The following is a 19,100-nucleotide window of genomic DNA, read 5'->3' as shown; positions in this document are numbered from 1 at the left end:
GATGACGGTGGGGCACACCTGACGGAAACTAACATCTCTCTCTTCCCTCACCTGATGGGGTGCGACCCCCGTTAGTCGAGCCAGCCGCTGGTGTCGGTGTAAGTGTACTGGATATGGGTGGTCATTTCGAACCTTTACAGGGACCCTCCCCCGGTGGACCGCCGCTAGGCCTCGTGCTACTTCCACTTGGGGGCAATCGGCATGGGGTTCAACCAATACCCACTCTTCGGGGCCAACTCCTCGGGGGGCCACTCTCACCCACACCATGGCCTCACTCCTAGGGGGGATAGATAAAGCAAAGCGACACATCACTCTTCCTACCTCTTCCCGGCCTCTGCGGACCTGGGTCATCTGGACCCGACGACAGTCGGCGACTACTCGCTCCCATAGGGGCCTCTCGACAGGGGAGATCCTAGGGCCGGGCTTAGCCCGAAATAACTCCTCCCAACACTCGGAGAGAACGTTCATACCTAATAGGGCTCGATGGACACCCAAACACCTGTCTTCCACGATGATCACCCCTTTTTGGGGGACTAACACCCCGTGAACTTCTAAGTCCGTCAGCCGGTAGCCAATGTAAGGGATCTCTAGGCCGTTGGCGCCCCGCAACGTCAGCCAGGGGGCCTCTCCTCCTTGTACTCTCTGCTTCCCGAATACTTCCTGCGAGAGACTTTCTGCAAACAATGTCACTTGAGAGCCCGTATCTACCAGGCACTGTACTGTCTTGCCACATACCTTTACCTCCGCCATTGGGCTATGTCCCACCATCTGGTCTCTAGAATTGTCACTTCTTCCCGGGTCTTCTCGAGGGGTCCCGGCCACACGACCCACTGTGGCCGGTCGTCCTAAAAACCCCCTTCCGATGCCCTGCGAGGCCCACACTGACGGCTATAATGCCCTGGTTCTCCACAACGATTGCAGATTGGCCGCCCCTGGTCATCCCATTCGAAGCGGGGCCGGTTAAAACGGTTCGGGCGTCCCGGTGGCTCTCGGCCCCTCTCAGAGTAGACTCGCTCTCGGGGTGCCGGCCTCGGTTCCTCTCGCGCCCTACCTTGGCGAAGTTCTCCCAGGAGGGTCTTAGATAGTTCCGACATCTGCTCTCGGACGTCTTTCAACAACTCTACTTTCAGGGCTTGCTTCCAATCTGGGTGTCCAGGCGGTGCTGCTGTATTTCCACTTACGACTGCACATACGGGGGTTTCACTTACTTCGACCTCGTCACCTTCCAGGGCCAGCGCCTCCTTCTTTAGGTCTTCAAAGGTAAGCCCAGGGTCCCTCCGAAACTGGACCCTCAGACTTTGCCTCACGGGGCCCTCTTTCATCCCCAAGAGGAACTGGTCGCGTAACAAGGTCTCTCCGTCTCCTAGCCCATGGTCTCGTCGGGCCTGCAGGCGAGTGAACTGCTCCCGCAGCCTGAGGGCAAAAGCTCTAATGGGTTGTCGGGGGCCTTGCTTACAATTAAAAAATTGTGAACGGAGCACAGCTACGGGGGTATGGTCACCATATTGCTCGGTAAGGAACTGGAACACAGTCTGGGCGGTGGCTCTGATTGCTTCGGGGGCGGCTTGTACCTCTCGCCGTGCTTCTCCCTCTAGGGAATTCAACACAAACTGGAGCCGCTGGGCGGCGCTAAGGCCCTGTTAGTCGGCCAAGTATTCCAACTGGGCCTTCCATTCAGCCAGTCGTACCTCCGACTCTGCTCCTCCATATTTCTGGATCCATGGGCTTCCCATGATGATGGACGTGGCACGGGGTGGGGCTGCAGGCCCCGCGTTGTCAGTCATTGGGTGACCTTGGTTACTCAACTCGAGGTGGGGCCCTGCCGACTACGCCAAAATCTGTCACCCCCAGGGGCTGGCTATGTTTGACTAGAAGCCACGCCCCTTCTCAACTCCCACCTCGAGGAGGTCCCCAAAGCCAACCCAATGACCAGACAAACACGGGAACAGATAAGTAAAATTTAAAACAAGCTTTATTTGATTTAAATATTTAAAAGAACTGGGGAAATGGGGAAGGGGAAATTAAAACTAATGGGCTTCTTCTCCTCCCTCCAGGGAGACTGCAGCCACGGGCAGAAAGGGCAAGGGCAACAGGGGTGCAACCCACTGTAAGCCGGGGGAAAGGGGAAACGTCAGGCTCCGGCCTGGACCCTGCTAACCGTGGCGCCCTCCTTCTTCCTTCCTGGAGGCAGAACAAATTCAGGGTGACTGGTAAGGAGATTTTCCGCTGTCTGCGTACCTTTCCTCTGTTCGGCAGGGGGTCCTCGCCCCGCGTGCCTTCACGTTCCCCGTCGTACGTTCACCCTCGTTCTCCTTGCTTCCCACAGGTGGTCACTGCGACACCAAAGCAATGTCAACTTGGACTTGAGTATTCCTCACCGGCTCTGCTGTTTACAGCTCTCTGGGTAGGTATCACGTTACACAGTCTGTCTCCAATTATTCACTCTCGTTCTCCTTTCTCTCCACAGGCGGCCACTAGGACACAAAGACACTGTTACTTGGACTTCGAGTGTTTCTCACCGGCTCTGCTGTTTACAGCTCTCTGGGTAGGTATCACGGTACACAGTCTGTTCTCCAATTATTCACTCTCGTTCTCCTTTCTCTCCACAGGCGGCCACTAGGACACAAAGACACTGTTACTTGGACTTCGAGTATTTCTCACCGGCTCTGCTGTTTACAGCTCTCTGGGTAGGTATCACGTTACACAGTCTGTTCTCCAATTATTCACTCTCGTTCTCCTTTCTCTCCACAGGTGGCCACTAGGACACAAAGACACTGTTACTTGGACTTCGAGTATTTCTCACCGGCTCTGCTGTTTACAGCTCTCTGGGTAGGTATCACGTTACACAGTCTGTTCCCCAATTATTCACTCTCGTTCTCCTTTCTCTCCACAGGTGGCCACTAGGACACAAAGACACTGTTACTTGGACTTCGAGTATTGCTCACTGGCTCCGCTGTTTACAGCTCTCTGATAAGTATGGTTTCCTCCGTAGGTCAGCAGAGGGGCGAAGGTCACACACCACCTCCCCGGGTCGAGCGCTGCCCTATCTCCACTGCCCGTAGGGCGATCGAGTCCTGGACAGGGGCGCCCCTTTGTAGAGACCGCGGGGGCGGCGGACCCTTTCGCCTCAGATTCTGCGACAAGGACAGAACAGGTAAGTTTGCACCACGAATATTTCCAATATTGTACTCACAGTCACTGACAGCTCGTGATCTGCGTCCCTTCACACTCCAAAACAGCACACTGCGTATGGTAGCGGTAAATTCTGAGGTCGTTAGCCTCTCCGTCCTCTGCCCAGTAGAAGAAATGGATGATGCGGGGCTTCGTCTGACAAGACACACAGCAACCCACAGCAAATACACAGCACCACTCCAACGTGAAAAGCTTATTAATTGCAAAGTCTCACTCACCACACTATAAGTGTACACAACAAAGGAAACGCCCGGTGTCCTCCACTTCACTTGGGCTGAGATAAGGGCGATGGAAATACGACCAGAATAGAGTTTCGTTGCTGTGGCTGCTTGGATTTACGCTTCTAACGGCTCGCCCACCACGCTATTTTAGGGGTAGGGCCGCCCTCCTTCTCCTGGAGGTTTCCAACGATTACACAGGTTAATTTCTGCAAGTTACTCCACACCAAAAAGGTATACTCACAGCGGATAGCCTTTGTTTACGTTGTACAACAAGGGCAATTTTCTTCCTGCTTTACTCCTTCAAAAGTGCTGGTTAGACCAAAGTTCCTTTTTACCCATAGGATTTTCCTTTCACTCCAGCAGGTCCACCGCAGACTACAACGAGAGAGGGAGAGAGAGAGAAATACAGACAGCCACCACGTCTAGCAATGAGCACAGCTCCGTTCCTCAGCACACACTACGACCCTCAACTGTGATTTAACTGTGCTTTTTATACTCCTCCATGTACTCCAGTTGTCCAATTGCCCGGCGATCTCTTTAACTATGCACAGCTGTGCTCAATCGGCTGATTACAGCCTTCGCGAAGCTGCCGGATGTCCGGTGTTTCTGTTCTCCGGTCTGGACGGAAACATCCGGGCGGAACCAAACTTCCTCAACTTTTGGTTCCGCCCTGAAAAGATCGTCACCTTGTGACACATGCACGGCATAAACATTCTCAGTTTAATAAATGTTTTTGGGTGCCAGTCGTGGCATTAAGCCACACCCCGTCCCACTACCATTCCTTTCTAAACGGCATGGGGAACTTACTAATCTTGAAAGGTACCGTTCGGTTCAAAATAGGGTTGTGGGTTTGATCGCCCTTACCTGCCTCGTGCCTCGTACCTACGTGCCTGCGCATGGCTGCCATTTGGCGGGATCCACCAAATCTCCCTTCCGAAGCCTGTCAGTTTTACAGCACCCGTGCCGATTGCTCGCATGGCTATGGGTTAAGCTGCCTCCACCCTGCACGCCATGGTCATCCTGCACTAGACCAAGGCGTTTAAACATCTGCACGAGGGTAGGTCAGACTCAGAGATGTTGCAGGAAATTCGCACTGTCATTGACCCTACCATTTGGTGATGAACATGACCGCGTGCCCTCGGAGTCCAGCGATGTCCCCTCCTGCTTTGGAGACAGCAAAGACTTGGGTATCTGCGGGCCACACACATCCCGGGCGACCTCAGTTGAGCAGCCGTCATGCTCTCACGACAAGTTACAAATCACAGAGAGTGGAGACTCAACCCCAACGTTGTCAGGGGAATTTGGGAGTTGTTTGGTGAAGCCCAGGTAGACCTGTTTGCTTCACCGGACAAGATAGTACGGCATAGATATCTTAGCTCACACGTCATCTCAGAAAGTACAGCTTTCCCCAAGTAAGCCCCATAGCTCAGGTTCTGACAAGACACGGCATCAGGTTCCTGATTGCACCTCTGTGGCCCAATCAGACCTGGTACTCAGAGCTGTCTCAGGGGCAGGGCACAATCTGGCACCCAAGGCCGGAACTGTAGAATATCTATGTGAACGGGACAAAGGTATCTTCTGCCAACTGTGGCTGAAACCATTGCTCAGGCTGTAGCCCTCTTTACCAGGCGGCTCTAAGCTTTTAAGTGGCATCTTTTGTTGTCCTGGTGTTCGAGAAAACACCTCTGTGGACCCAGGATTAGATTAGACAAACAACTCTTTCTCTGTCTACCCTCAAGGTGTATGTGGTGGCTATTGCAGCCCATCACCTTCATGTTGAGGGTAGATCGTTGGACATATCTTCTCTTTTCTCAGTTGCTTTAAACATATTAATGTCTAATATTACACAACACTGTATTCAGCACAAACTAGGCTAATGTAAGTATAATATAAGGCATTTATATAGGTAAATGATGTTTATGCGTGGTTACCAAAAAATAAAAAATGTATGAATTTAAAACCAAATGAATTTCCAAAGTCTTTATCCAAGCAATGCTAAGAAACTGAAACTTTTGAGCGATACACAACAGAGCTTTGCTATGAGCTGTTACATAAACTTCATGTGGCTCATGTTACCATATAACTTTAAAGGGGCCATGACATGAAAATCTGACTTTTTCCATGTTTAAGTGCTATGATTGGGTCCCTAGTGATGCTATCAACCTAGAAAATTTGAAAAAGATCAACCCAGTAACTTAGTTTTAGTAAACCATTCTCTACAAGCACATGAAAAAATAGGTCGTTGAAATTTGGCTGTCCTTATGATGTCATAAGGAGCTCTTATTATAATAATCCAACCCCTTAATCCAACCACAGCACTGCCATTTAGTGCAGAGAGAAAATAATTCACAGAACAATTCAGTTTCAATTTCAACAAACCACCATCATTGTGATCAGTGTTTGCACTTGATCTGCACATGTGCATTTTAGAGGACACACCCAAAACGGCACATTTTTGCACACACCCACAAAGTGGCAATTTTAACATGCTATAATAAATTATTTATATGGTATTTTGAGCTAAAACTTCACACATGTGCTCTGGGGACACCAAAGATGTATTTGACATCTTAAAAAAGTCCTGTGACATGGGCCCTTTAAGTCCAAAAAGTGTGAATATGTCTTTACCCTTCATGGTTTTGTACTGATGAGAGTGATGTAGAACCTGTAAGAAAGTTATAAACAGCTGTTAGCATATATTGTCCACAGAACTACCACATAAGCTTGCATACATAACTGATGGGTAAATATCACTGTTAGCACTAAATACAGATAAACTATCATGTACATAAACTAAATTCAGAACATCTCGGATAAACATTTGCAGTGATTAGTTTTACAAAAAAAATGTTTCCAGATGACTGTTTTTTTCAGATGCCCATCGATCGTCTAGCTTCTGTGTATAACACGTTTCTGTAAAAGCATATGAACTTTAAAAACACATCGCATATGGCGATGATGTGCTCATAAAAAATGGTGTCGCGTGTAAAGCGCAATGTATGGAATTGCGTTGCATGTAAACAATATATGGAATCATATTACAGCACACACTTAAAAGATCCTGCGGTGCAGCCTTACTGAAAGTTGCCATGAAGGATACGAAAGTGAATTACTGTGTCTAACAATGTACGGCATGTAACAGTTATCCGCCATTACGTGACTTCACGCGTCCAAGTTTGTAAACAATGTGCAAGTTTTTCAATCGAAGCGTGCAGTCTGCTGAGGTCGCTTATAGGCTGAAGTGCACAAAGCCATAAGCATATTATATGATAGCAAATATGAATGAGGGTAATTGACTTACTTCAGGAATATTATCCTCATCCAGTCGGTCTTTCATTGTTCTTCTTAGGTAACGTTAAAGAAGACTGCTACTTTACTCTTCCTCATTGTCCAGAACTAACTGAAGATCTTCCTCATTTGTGGGTATAATGTTTATCATCCAAACACGCAATAAAATCTTTAAATCTAATAAAAATGTATGCTTTGTTTGGTTGTGTTGATGACATTTAAAGTGGTCGCCTTCATTTCTAAATGAACAGCGGGATTCATTTCTGAATGCGCACCCTGTTTATTTTCTTTATTTGAAAAAAAAAAAACAATATTGTAAATGTACACAAATTAAAGAAGACTCTCCACAGTTTGAAATGATGTCCAACATATGTATGATTATGTTATGATGGAGTATTTTAAGTTGTTTCCTTGGCGCTGTGTTTTTGGCAGTGGGGAACCTTCAGGGCCTTCTACGCCTTCAGAGAAGGCCTAAAAAAATTAATAAAAAGATTTTTTATAATAATAATACAAATAAATAAAATAGTATTCAATAAAAATATGTTTTTACATTTTAACATTTCTATTTAATTCAATTTAATACAATACATGTAATATATTTTCTCTCATCTGTTCTAACGTTAAGCTTACTGTCAGGTTCATGTCATGAAAACATCTAATCCAATCAGAATCGTCTGTCTCTATTAAGGCCCGGTTATCTGGCTCATTCATTGGTTAGGACTTCATGAATCCCAGGGAAGGCCAAGCTATGTGTTTTGGTGTGGAGAGTGACGGGCGAATCGACCAATCACGTTTTGATTTCAAGGGGGCGGGTAAAAAACAAAACATTGTAAGCCTTCATGAAGTCCTAAGCATGCAACAAACTGGATGCGAGCAGCCGTTGAACACCAAAGACAAAGATCATAGACCGTTAATATTAATACAGTCTAGTGCCCCGAATCTCTGCGGTGAGAGTGGTTGAGGTAAATGGCGGAAAACGTGATTGACGTTGTGGTTAGCTTGATAGGGCTGAGGTAAAAACGAAATAACTTAAGCGCGTACTCGTGAAGAGCACAGCCGGGAGAAGCGCGTGCAAAGGAGACTGTGCATATGACGCGAACACGAGTAAAATAAAGGGTTTAATTATACTTTTACTTCCTGACAGTTTCACTTGTTACGTGAGGATAGTAATGACTGACAGACAACGCCGAATTACATACAATATAATTTCCTAACTAAATCTGAGAGAATGCGAAAACATTCAAATATTTTTTCCCCGCTATACTCGATGGGCAGGGCGGAGATACATTTTGGTAGCCCTCGGGGCTCGGGCTAGAGATTTTGCGAGCCCTGGATATCTTATAACAACAGTTATAAGCCACAAGGAGGTGCACTGAGAACGCAGGGTGCTATATTTCCCCTTATGAAAAAGGCTAACAAGGTATCCTACAGCTAAATATATATTTTCAAAAAATAAATTAAAGAACATAATTTAAGCTTGTTAAATGCAAATTTACAGAGCCCCTGACTGTCATTACAGAGCAGCAGAGTCTGTATTTGTGTTTATCAGTTAGATTAAAGTAATTTTAAACTTTAAAACTGCATTTAAAGGCAGACAATGCCCATTCTGTAATTTAACTTTGCGTGCTCAGAATTTTTACACGTTCACTGTATGATTTAACGAAATACGAATAGCCTAGTATTATGGATGGAGAGGCATTTGCACTTCATTGCATATTTTGAAGGCCCAGCTGAAGTACCCACGGTTCGCCACTGGTTTTTGGATCCCAGGTAGTTAAGAAGGTGGGGGACCAGCGGGCGCTCGCCATCTCTTCTGAGTGCCTGGAGCCTCATTTATCAACAGTGCATAGAAAATGTTCTATATTTTGACCTACGAATAAAATTTAGTATGTGCATAAGTACAAAAAAATCGGGATTTATCAAACGTGCGCACGGGGTTCGTACGCACATCAGTAAGTAATCCTTGATGATAAATCCCACTTCTTCTTAAGCACCATGCTCGTGCACGTTCATGGTCATTTGCATTCCGAAATGCCTCCAATGAACCATATGGTGACAACAGCTCCCGTTATAAGTCACGTGGTTGTGCTTTTTCCCTCATCGCAATAATGGCAAAGAGAGCGAAAAAGAGGAACTTTACAGACACAGAAATCAAGTTACTGATGGATGAGGTTAAATCCTAATAACACATACTATTTGGTTCACTTAGTGCGGGAGAAATGACTAACAAAAGAAAACAAATCCGCATGGGAACATGTTACCAGTGAGTTTAGTTCCGTTGGGTATGAGAACACTTAGAAATAAAAAAGTGGTATGACATTAAATTATCAGCCAAAAAAAAAAAACGCGTCACAGCACACCGACGTGAACTTTCCTTGGACGGCCGCATAATAACCAGCATCATCGGCACAATCTTTGAAAACGCGCTCCCGGCGGAATGTAAAATTTGTCAAGTCTTCCAATAATGCAAGATAAGCCATTTCACTGTGTCAATATAGGGTTAGACACTTTTTTCATTAATTAACTTCAACACTATTTGCAGTTATTTTATTAACAGTAATAATTTTTAACACCTGGGGGTGGATAATAAATAGACAAAGTGTTCTTTTAACGCTGGGGATGGACGGTCCTGTGTATTATCGCTATTCTACCACTAGATGCTCTGCGTACGCATGCCCCGAGGTGTGCGTATGTTTACACACATTTCTACATATAAGTGCAATGTGATAAATTCCACACTTTGCGTAAAACTGTTCCTAGGCACACTTTACGCACACTTCTGTGCGTACGCACGCTTGATAAATGAGGCCCCTGGAGTAACCAACATATCCTTACCAACGTTCCCTTCTCAGATGAGTGGGTTGGTACCTCTTCCATCATTGGCTTTCCGAGGGAAACTTGGCAAAGCAGTTTTCCTTGGTCAGAGTTTTCATCTGTACTATGCCATGTTTTGTGACGAATGTCCAGTCTTTTTCTCCACTCTCCCAGTTTGGACAGTGTTTCCCCAGCTGTATGCCCGCTACAGTGTTTTTTCTTCCAACTGTGTGACTTAAACACATTTTTTGACATGTTTTTCTCCCCAGATGATCTCCATACAATCTTTCCCAGTGGGTGAGGTATGGTCTCCGTAGTTTAATATTTTCTGGCACTTCCCAGTATGCTTGTGTTACTGGTAAGGGGTTTTTCGTTCTCCTAGGATGAGGACCCACTTACATATTACTGGATAGTCGTGATGTCATTTAGCAGTCAGCATGGCACATATTACCTGCCTGTGACTGCTTTATACACGTCAAGACAGGAAGCAGTGATGTGGCGTTTCTTAAGAAAGCGACTGATCCCATAGACTGTCATTATAAAATACCCAGATGGATATCTTTGCAGCACAGTTTCATAGTAACTTCATTTGTGTCTTGCTTTCTGTGTCTGTTTCCATAGTAGTTCATCCGTTCAAAGAGTTTCTTCTTGTTATCTTGTTTATTTAAACCCTAGTGTTCCCCTTGTACTTTATCTAGTATGCAATCTAATGAATGCAAAGGTGGTTCCTTGTTCCTTATTGAATTCCAAAATAGAATTGAAAATGTCCGTCTCAGATGTTGTCTGTGAACCAAGGACGAGACCAGCGTTCAGTCTTTTCCTTGGCACTTCCACTTACATTTCTAACAATCTTCTGAGTACCCCTGTTTTCATGTGTAAACAGAAACAAGGTGATCTCAGCGTAGAGGCAGCTCCCATGTAATGTTAAAGGCATACAGTATAATAGATGTGTGTGTTTGCTCAATTTGAAAAATTGACAGTTTAAAAGCTGTTGAAACCCTCATTTTAGTGACGAGTTGATGATATTGAGGACCGGTTCAGACACTGCAGTGAAAACCCTTTTAGTAGTTTTGTGGGGACAGAATCTTATATACACAATGACCATTTGGGTTGCACTTTACAAATGTGTAATAACTGGGTAATGTTATGGTGATATTAATTTTATACCACATAGTAGAATTACTGTTCATTATCCAGATAATAACAATGTAAATTGCGTTGATTTAAAGGTATTATTAAATGGTAATATTGCAGTAAATATGTACTTATTGAAATGATAAATGTTCAGGATGTACTTATTGTGAAGTAAAATTTCTGTAATTACACCAGCCTGATGGTGTTAAGAAGCAGTAAAATGTTGGTAAGTACATTGTTACTTTTGAATGTTATGGTATAACTAGTGATCAAAGATTTTTTTTAACCGATACAGATCAAAATTTTTAACTGCTTATGTGCCCGATAACCGATATGCTAAACTGATTTTTATTTACTGTTATACTTCTGTTTTTGACACAAGTATTACAATACTTAACTGAACAAACCCTTATAATAATAAATCGGAAAACTGATTGTCTAATAATAACACAGTAATCAAAGATACTAAATAAATCATTATAGTAATTAGATGGAAAAATGTTATGTGTTATAATCTCAAAGAAATGAAGTAATTTTACAGAAACTACATGGTATCAGGGCTGTAAAATACAGTAATGCCTGTTCCTACTTAAAGCTACACTGTGTAGTTTTTTGAGTTTATTCTTAGCAAAAACCCATGTGTTCTTTCAAAAATATGTGCTTATTCATGTGTAATTGCTTCCACCTACCAATCAAAGTTTTCTTGTAAATATAGAATCTGCTATTTAGAATACATACGGGTAAGCCTGTTAAAGACCTATCCCCAGGGACATTAACCTCTCGACGCGCACTAGCTCGCGGACGGAAAGACGTCAGTTTTTTTAATGCTGCTAACAATATATATATAGCCTACTGTGTACAAACAACAATAATAATAACACTACTATACATCGTTTAAAAGGTCTAAGGGTTTAGCATCAGTGTATGGTGTCCGTTTTGAGATTAAATTGCTCTAGTATCATAAATATAGTATTTTATTACAGAAGTCCAGATAACAACATGCATAATATAAACTGACTCCTTACCTTTGTGCTGGTATAAGGAACGCGAATCGAATCCAGTCTGTTTCAGATGTGTGAATAACCCATAAAAACTCTCCAACAAAGTACATCCAATGACCATTTTTGTCCACAAATGCGTATAATCCGTGAAATATGGATATATTTTCCATTGTTTACATCAGATTTCAGATGCACGTCTTGTAATAGATTATAATATACAATCTGAGGACTATTAACATCGTAACACTTGTATATGAGATCACACTCGCGTTCAAAACCAGCGCTCAAACTTGATTGTACAAGTAGGCGGGAGTATAATACATAATATCCAAACAGCGCTGTCAAATATCATGACGTCATCTGACTCGCGCGTTCCTCCAATGACTTCATGGAAAATATTGATAGACAGAACGTGTAGCCAATTAGAACACGAATTCAACGATCTTTGTGTGAAGCTTTATTTCCTGGTGTGGATACGGCATTTTATACGCTTATATAAGGATAAACAATTAAAAGAACGAACGTGTATGCATGTAAACAAAAGACTTTTATTTTGTGGCTGACTGGCACTTAGAAAAGGCACTAGTCTTACAAAAACTCTTGCAAGAACCTCATTTTTGGGTCTATTGACTTCAAACGTGAAATATAACTTCTTTAGACTTGTGGCTTTGGCCTCATTGCATTTCTAGGTTTCACACATATATTTATCATTAAGATTTTTTGTGTTAAAAAAGATGTTATGCAAAATTTTTTTTTACTACAATGTACTTCAGCCTCTCTAACTTTTTAAATTTTTATCTTAAAATAATTTTGAAACATGGAAAACGAAGCTCAAAGTGTCTTCTATCTAATGATACCACAGTTATGCTTATACTATAAATGGTTTAGTAAAAACAGCCCTTTTAGTGAAAGTAGGTATTTTCATGGTTTCGGGCCAGAATGGGGGTGCTTTTCAAGAGGTTAAAACTAGTCGGCAAAGAAGCAAAAAATAGATTTAAAACGACAACGCGGCAGGACAAACAACAAGACCAAAGTCAACATTGGAGTAGTTTTCCAAGATAGAACAAGCTCATGAGGCTCAAGAGATGCAGAAGTTGCCTGCTTTCTATCTTCTCTACAGGTAATTCAGCATATTCGTTTTAAATCTATACAGTCTATGCTGTTAACTCGAAGTTTTATAGTTGCTGAACTATATAGTGGCTAACTATAGCATGGTTGTGCATAACACTACTGGATACTTTTCCTCGCGTCGATGAAAAAGGAGTGTGTAAGCTAACGTTATATTTATGGTTGATTTTGTATGTGGTTTAAAGTGGACATATGAAATGAAAATCTGACTTTTTCCATGTTTAACATAAATCTTTGTGCTATGACGGATCACAGGTAAAGCACACTGTAAATTGTAGTTATTGTTCATTGCTTTTACTTTGTACTGGAAGCCATGTTAACCTTGACATGAAACGGCCACCGTAGGAGTTAAATCACGCTCTGAATGGGGGGGGGCTACAAAGTAATATTCAGTTGATTGTCATATAGAATTTCACCACTAGATGGGAGTAGATCCTACACAGTGTAGCTTTAATTTTTCAGCTGTGTTGATATACCCATAAAGTATCCTTTTAGTAATGCTCAGTGTTGTGTTTTTGTAAATGTCTTGAAATAAAATGGGTAGTTTTAAGAAAACTGGGCTACACAGTATCAGGGCTGTAAAAAGCTGAATTATTAATAAATAGTTATTACCATCTGCTATGTAAAATAGACTACCATAATTATGCTGAAATTGTTCAATTCAACAGACAAATACCTGGACTGCAGAACTTCTCTGACATTCCCCACTTTACTCACTATCCTATAGCGGACCAGGTACTCTTTTCCAGACTCCAATCCTGTCAGAGTAAAAAAGTTTTCATCAGTTGTGTTTTTGACAAGTCACTCTTTCTTCTCTTCTGGTTTTACCTCCTTGTACTCCACTCTGTACTGCATTTTTTCTGAAAACTTTGGTTACTTTGGGTGCGGGCAGTTTGCGCACTAAAGGCTGAAACTGTTTGTCTGTCAGTTTGCCTTGTTTATACAAATAGATGGAGGAGCCTGGACGGAAGGAATCAGAGATGGCAGAAATAATGAAGCACATTCTCTTATCATCTTTATTGGCCTCTGAGAAGCTGCTGAAGAGAGATAAGTTCCCTCTCATCTTTGCGATGGCATCTGGATTTTTTAACCACTTTTTGGCAAAATCCAAAGGTTTAAACTGCAGAGTTATTTTTCCATCAAGCTCCTCAAACTGCTTAGATTTAAGGAAGTCATTCAGGTTTGTAAGATATGGGTCTTCATACGTCAGAGATGTAAAGTTAAAACACACCACTACATCAATATCAAGATAAAGCAGGATGGTTATCATTTGAAGCTTCAGTTCTGATCCACTTCAGAGATTTGGTGCAGAAATTGGTGCAGGAATTATAGTAAACATGACTGCTAAGTCAAGCTCTGGACCGCTATCTCTGTTTAATAGCATTTTTAATAGCATTTTTGTATTGCTCTTTTCTGTGAATGAGTATGCTTGTCTACATTAATTTTAATTCAGAACTTTGATTGAGCAGTTTAAAAAAACAAACAAACTGAAAAGTAATGCACATTACGTGTAACACAATATCAGGGTTGGGGAGTAACGGAATACATGTAACGGCGTTATGCAATCAGGATACAAAAATCCAGCAATTGTAATTTGTTACAGTTATGTCAAAAAATGTAGTAATCAGATATACAGATACGCATCTATATGGAACGCCCAGGTGGACGAGCACGCACATGACGTCACATTTTGAATTTCGCGCCAATTCAAACCCGACTTCTCCACAGAGAAAAGAGCCTACATGCTGATAGAGACAACCTGTCAGGACTCTGCCTTGAAGTCTTGTTAAATTTGTATTTTGTCATGGTGGCAGAGTTCTGGCAGTCCCTGGCCTTGTGTGGAGGTTCATGCCTTGTTTTTGTGTTTGGCATGTACCTCCGGTGTCTTGTCATTTGTCCCCGCTCCCTCGTCCTCCTGCTTATTGTTAATTATCACTTATTCCCATCACCTGTTCCCGCTCGTTATCTTGTTTGCTTTCTTCTATTTAATGTCAGTGTATCTTTAGTTCTGTGCAGGTTCATTGTGTTCTGTTGCTGTGTTTCATGTTCCAGTTTAGTCTGGCTATCTAGTGCAAGTTAAGTGTTTAATGTGTTCATGTCGTGTACCCCCTCGTGGGTTTTGTTTTTGTGTAAAAATAAAGTGTTTTCTGTTTATCCCTGACATCGTTGCGTTTGGGTGCATCTGTCTAGCGACCCCTCACAGAATGAACCTGCCAACACTGAACCCAGCGACGGTGTCGGGGTCCGTCGCAGCGCCTCCAGTCACGGTGCTGCTGCCCATTGCTGTGCGTCCAGCCCCTTGCTGGTTGACAGAGGGGGAACGCACAGCACTCTTCAGTGCGCTCTTGAAAGCCGTCGCCAGGCCGGAGCCCGCGCAGTCCGCGCAGCCAGAGCCGGAGCCCGCGCAGTCCGCGCAGCCAGAGCCGGAGCCCGCGCAGTCCGCGCAGCCGGAGCCCGCGCAGTCCGCGCAGCCAGAGCCGGAGCCCGCGCAGTCCGCGCAGCCAGAGCCGGAGCCCGCGCAGTCCGCGCAGCCAGAGCCGGAGCCCGCGCAGTCCGCGCAGCCCGTGCCACCGACCCGTTCAGCGCGGTCGACCCAGCCGCGTCCTTGTCGCGCACCTCCCTGGACTGTCTTGTCCTGAGTTTTTTGTGGACTTTAGTGTGTTTGATTAGTTTTGTTTTTTATCCTGTTTTTGGCACCTTTTGTTATGTCTTATTCTGATATGTTCTTAGTCTAGTCTTGTATATTATCTGTCATGTGTTCTTGTCTTGTGTGTTCCCTTTTTGGACGCCTGGTGGCGTCCTTTGAGGGAGGGCTACTGTCAGGACTCTGCCTTGAAGTCTTGTTAAATTTGTATTTTGTCATGGTGGCAGAGTTCTGGCAGTCCCTGGCCTTGTGTGGAGGTTCATGCCTTGTTTTTGTGTTTGGGCATGTACCTCCGGTGTCTTGTCATTTGTCCCCGCTCCCTCGTCCTCCTGCTTATTGTTAATTATCACTTATTCCCATCACCTGTTCCCGCTCGTTATCTTGTTTGCTTTCTTCTATTTAATGTCAGTGTATCTTTAGTTCTGTGCAGGTTCATTGTGTTCTGTTGCTGTGTTTCATGTTCCAGTTTAGTCTGGCTATCTAGTGCAAGTTAAGTGTTTAATGTGTTCATGTCGTGTACCCCCTCGTGGGTTTTGTTTTTGTGTAAAAATAAAGTGTTTTCTGTTTATCCCTGACATCGTTGCGTTTGGGTGCATCTGTCTAGCAACCCCTCACACATCCGTGGAGGACACTCAAGGTGTCATTCTTTCTATTACATTATGGTTGCCTCATAAATATACAAATGAAAACTCTATCTTAAAGATTTTTTTAAGTAATAACTTACATTCAGCCCCTTTAAGCGTTGCTTGATTAATGACTCACAACAGGAGTCACGTGTGCCACCTGCTGGTGCACGCACAAATTATAGCAGCTCTCTACAACATTCTCCTCAGACACAGATCATTTCTCAATGTTCTGGTTCTTGTCTGTACTTAGGTGTTTCTCAATGTCAAGGAAGGATCCTCAGAAGCCAGAATTTCGAGGATGCTATGTCATCGACATCCGTCGAAGGACTGTTCCAATGTTGAGGATCTTCGGAATTTTAACCAAGGACTGAGTCCTTCGTTTGAAAAATATCCCATATACAAGAAAGGATGCATATGTGTATCCTTTGCGCTCTTCATCCCCACAATCCTATGCGCGCAGCGCCAAAAGCACAACTTTTTACTGATGTAATGACGCAATGACATGCACTTGCTAGTTCCATTTACGTGTTCTCTAAATGCTAAAGAGAAGCCTCGCCTATCTTGGAAGGAAGTGACTTGGAAAGACCAGTCCTGCCAAGGAAGTATCCTTGACATTGAGAAACACCTCTTGTGTTCTTGTGGACTTAAAACGTCATCAGTCGCGGCTCAAGTACTGTTCCAAATCAAAGTTTGCATCAAGCCAAGTTCATTTCGCGTCAACGGCAATGAAGCTTAAAACTTGCACAATACTGGAAATATTAATCTTCCTGTGTCATAAAATGTAGTTTTAAGAGCGGTTTAGTCGAGAATATAGATGAATAAACTTCAAATATGTGGTCAGTTGAGATAGCGCCTATATTAAACAGTCTAAGGCGACTAAAGCAGTTGGCAGAGAAACTGTAAAAATAAAAGTGTTATGTTTAGAAAAGAGCAACAAACATGACACAGCAGCCACTATTACGATCAGTTTTTCCTTTACTCTTTTTTCTCCCTTTTTACAGGCATCACATATCATATGCTTCTCTACATCGCCACCCTGCAGCAGGAGTAATGCATCAATAAGGTAAGTACAGAACACAACATCTTTTCCCTTTTTTTTTTTTTAAAGAATACATCCTAATAAGAACAACAACAACATGGATTAAGAATTACCATGTACTATGAATCAAGCATTATGCATTTAAACACCCACATAGTTAACTCAATAACTCTATATTCTCTACATATGTAACACATAGTCCTTTGTCCAAACAAAAGTGTCATGTTCAACCTCAGCAGGAGTAACATTGTCACTTAAGTTCGGCAGTTCAGCCAAGCGTGAGGCATTCCATACCCTACCATCATCAAGTAAGTAGGAATCTGCGCCTTTCTTTTGTACAACAGACTTTGGCCTTGTGAACTTTTGATCGCCTTTCTTCACCATCCATGGCTTCTTAACTCGAACAAGATCACCTGGTTGGAATCTGGAGATTTTAGCATGTCGTCTGTTATCCGTGTACTTCTTCACCTTGTCTTGTATTCTTTTCACACGTTCACGTACCATTCTGTTGTCGGTTTTCTTCATCTCAAAGTCCATAACTTGTAACTTAGTTCTCATCCATCTACCATGAAGCAATTCAGATGGCGTTACACCTGTTGTAGCATGAGGCGTACTCCGATAATCCATCAAGAATGCTTGAGTGAAAACTTTCCATGGTTTTCCTTGGATTGATGCAGTTTGTAAGCAATCCTTCAACACTCGGTTAAATCTTTCAACTTCTCCATTCGCGCGAGGGTAATAAACAGCAGATTTGCAGTGCCGTATGTTCCTTTCTGACAAGAATTGAGCAAACTCAGCGGAGATAAATTGCGGTCCGTTATCTGAAATCAAGTCTTTAGGATTTCCCTCTCGTGCAAACACTGTAGACAAGAACTGTATAACAGCAGATGTATCAACTTTGGAAGCAAAAGCAATTTCCGGCCATTTGCTAAAGTAATCCACGAGAGTTATTGCATACCTACAGTCTGGAGGTGCAGTGTCGAATGGACCGACAATATCAATGGAGACTTTATCCCAGGCAGCAGAAGGTAATTCAACTGGGTTAAGTGGTGCATCATGAGTAACAGCTGACTTGTCATTTTGGATGCAGGTATGACATGTACGTATGAAAGTTTCTGTTTGGCTATCCATCTTTGGCCACCAATATAGTTGTCTCAATCTTTGCTTTGTACGAACTATTCCTTGGTGCGATTCATGAGCAAGATCAATGAGTTTTTTCTGTAATGACTCGGGTACTACGAGACGGTGTGTTCCTCTGACAAGGCATCCATCAACAACTGAAAGCTCATGTCGAATAGAAAAGTACACTTGCATGTCTGAGTCAACATCCTTCTTGTGTTTTGGCCATCGCGTTTCCAGGTATGTACGTAGTTTAGTAAGTACAGGGCATTCATTGCAGGCAGACTGGAACTCATCTTTGGAGATTGCATTGTGTGAAAATGAAATCATAGCAACAGACTCAAGAGTTTCCGTGAAATCCTGCTCAGTATTTTCCAAAGGCAGTCTTGATAGGCAGTCAGCCACACTGTTCAGTGAACCCGGTCTGTATTGAACATCGTAGTCAAACTCCAGTAAGCGAGCAGACCATCTGGCAATGCGTAATCCAGCACGATTATTCCCTTTACTTGTCAAGAGCGTTGTAAGCGCTTGATGATCAGTGCGTAACAGGAATCTTCTTCCCCACAGCCACGTACGCCATTTCTCTGCAGCCCAAACACATGACAGTGCTTCTTTTTCGACAATGGAGTATTTTCTTTCAGCATCAGATAAGGAGCGTGAAGCGAAAGCGATACTTCTTTCTGTTCCTGTGTCATCTAGCTGGGTTAAGACAGCACCTACTCCATAGTCTGAAGCGTCACAGGAAAGTATTGTGCGGTGGTTGGGGTTGAATAAGGAAAGGGCAGGACTTTCCACGATTGCCTGTTTGACTCGATCAAAACTCTCTTGAGTTGCAGTAGTCCATTTGAATTCACAATCTTTACGAAGTAAAGCTCTCATTGGCTCAACCAGAGT

General features: G+C 43.3%; 1 long non-coding RNA gene across 2 annotated transcripts; it reads right to left on the bottom strand.

Annotated features, from left to right (window-relative positions):
* Nucleotides 1-2,004: 2,004 nt before the first annotated feature.
* LOC135744898 (uncharacterized) lies at nucleotides 2,005-4,016 on the bottom strand. 2 transcript variants are annotated; one of them, XR_012336460.1, is made up of 3 exons: nucleotides 2,662-4,016; nucleotides 2,379-2,616; nucleotides 2,005-2,333 (listed from the first exon to the last, which is right to left on the bottom strand). It is a non-coding gene; the product is annotated as an uncharacterized lncRNA (long non-coding RNA). The 2 variants fall into 2 exon arrangements; XR_012336461.1 differs by having other exon boundaries at nucleotides 2,005-2,474; nucleotides 2,520-2,616.
* Between the last annotated feature and the right edge of the window lie 15,084 nt (nucleotides 4,017-19,100).

The sequence above is a fragment of the Paramisgurnus dabryanus genome, chromosome 3, assembly GCF_030506205.2.
Source record: "Paramisgurnus dabryanus chromosome 3, PD_genome_1.1, whole genome shotgun sequence".
Lineage (NCBI taxonomy): Eukaryota > Metazoa > Chordata > Actinopteri > Cypriniformes > Cobitidae > Paramisgurnus > Paramisgurnus dabryanus.
Note: the sequence above shows the minus strand (reverse complement) of the source record. Positions and strands in the feature narration are given on the sequence as shown.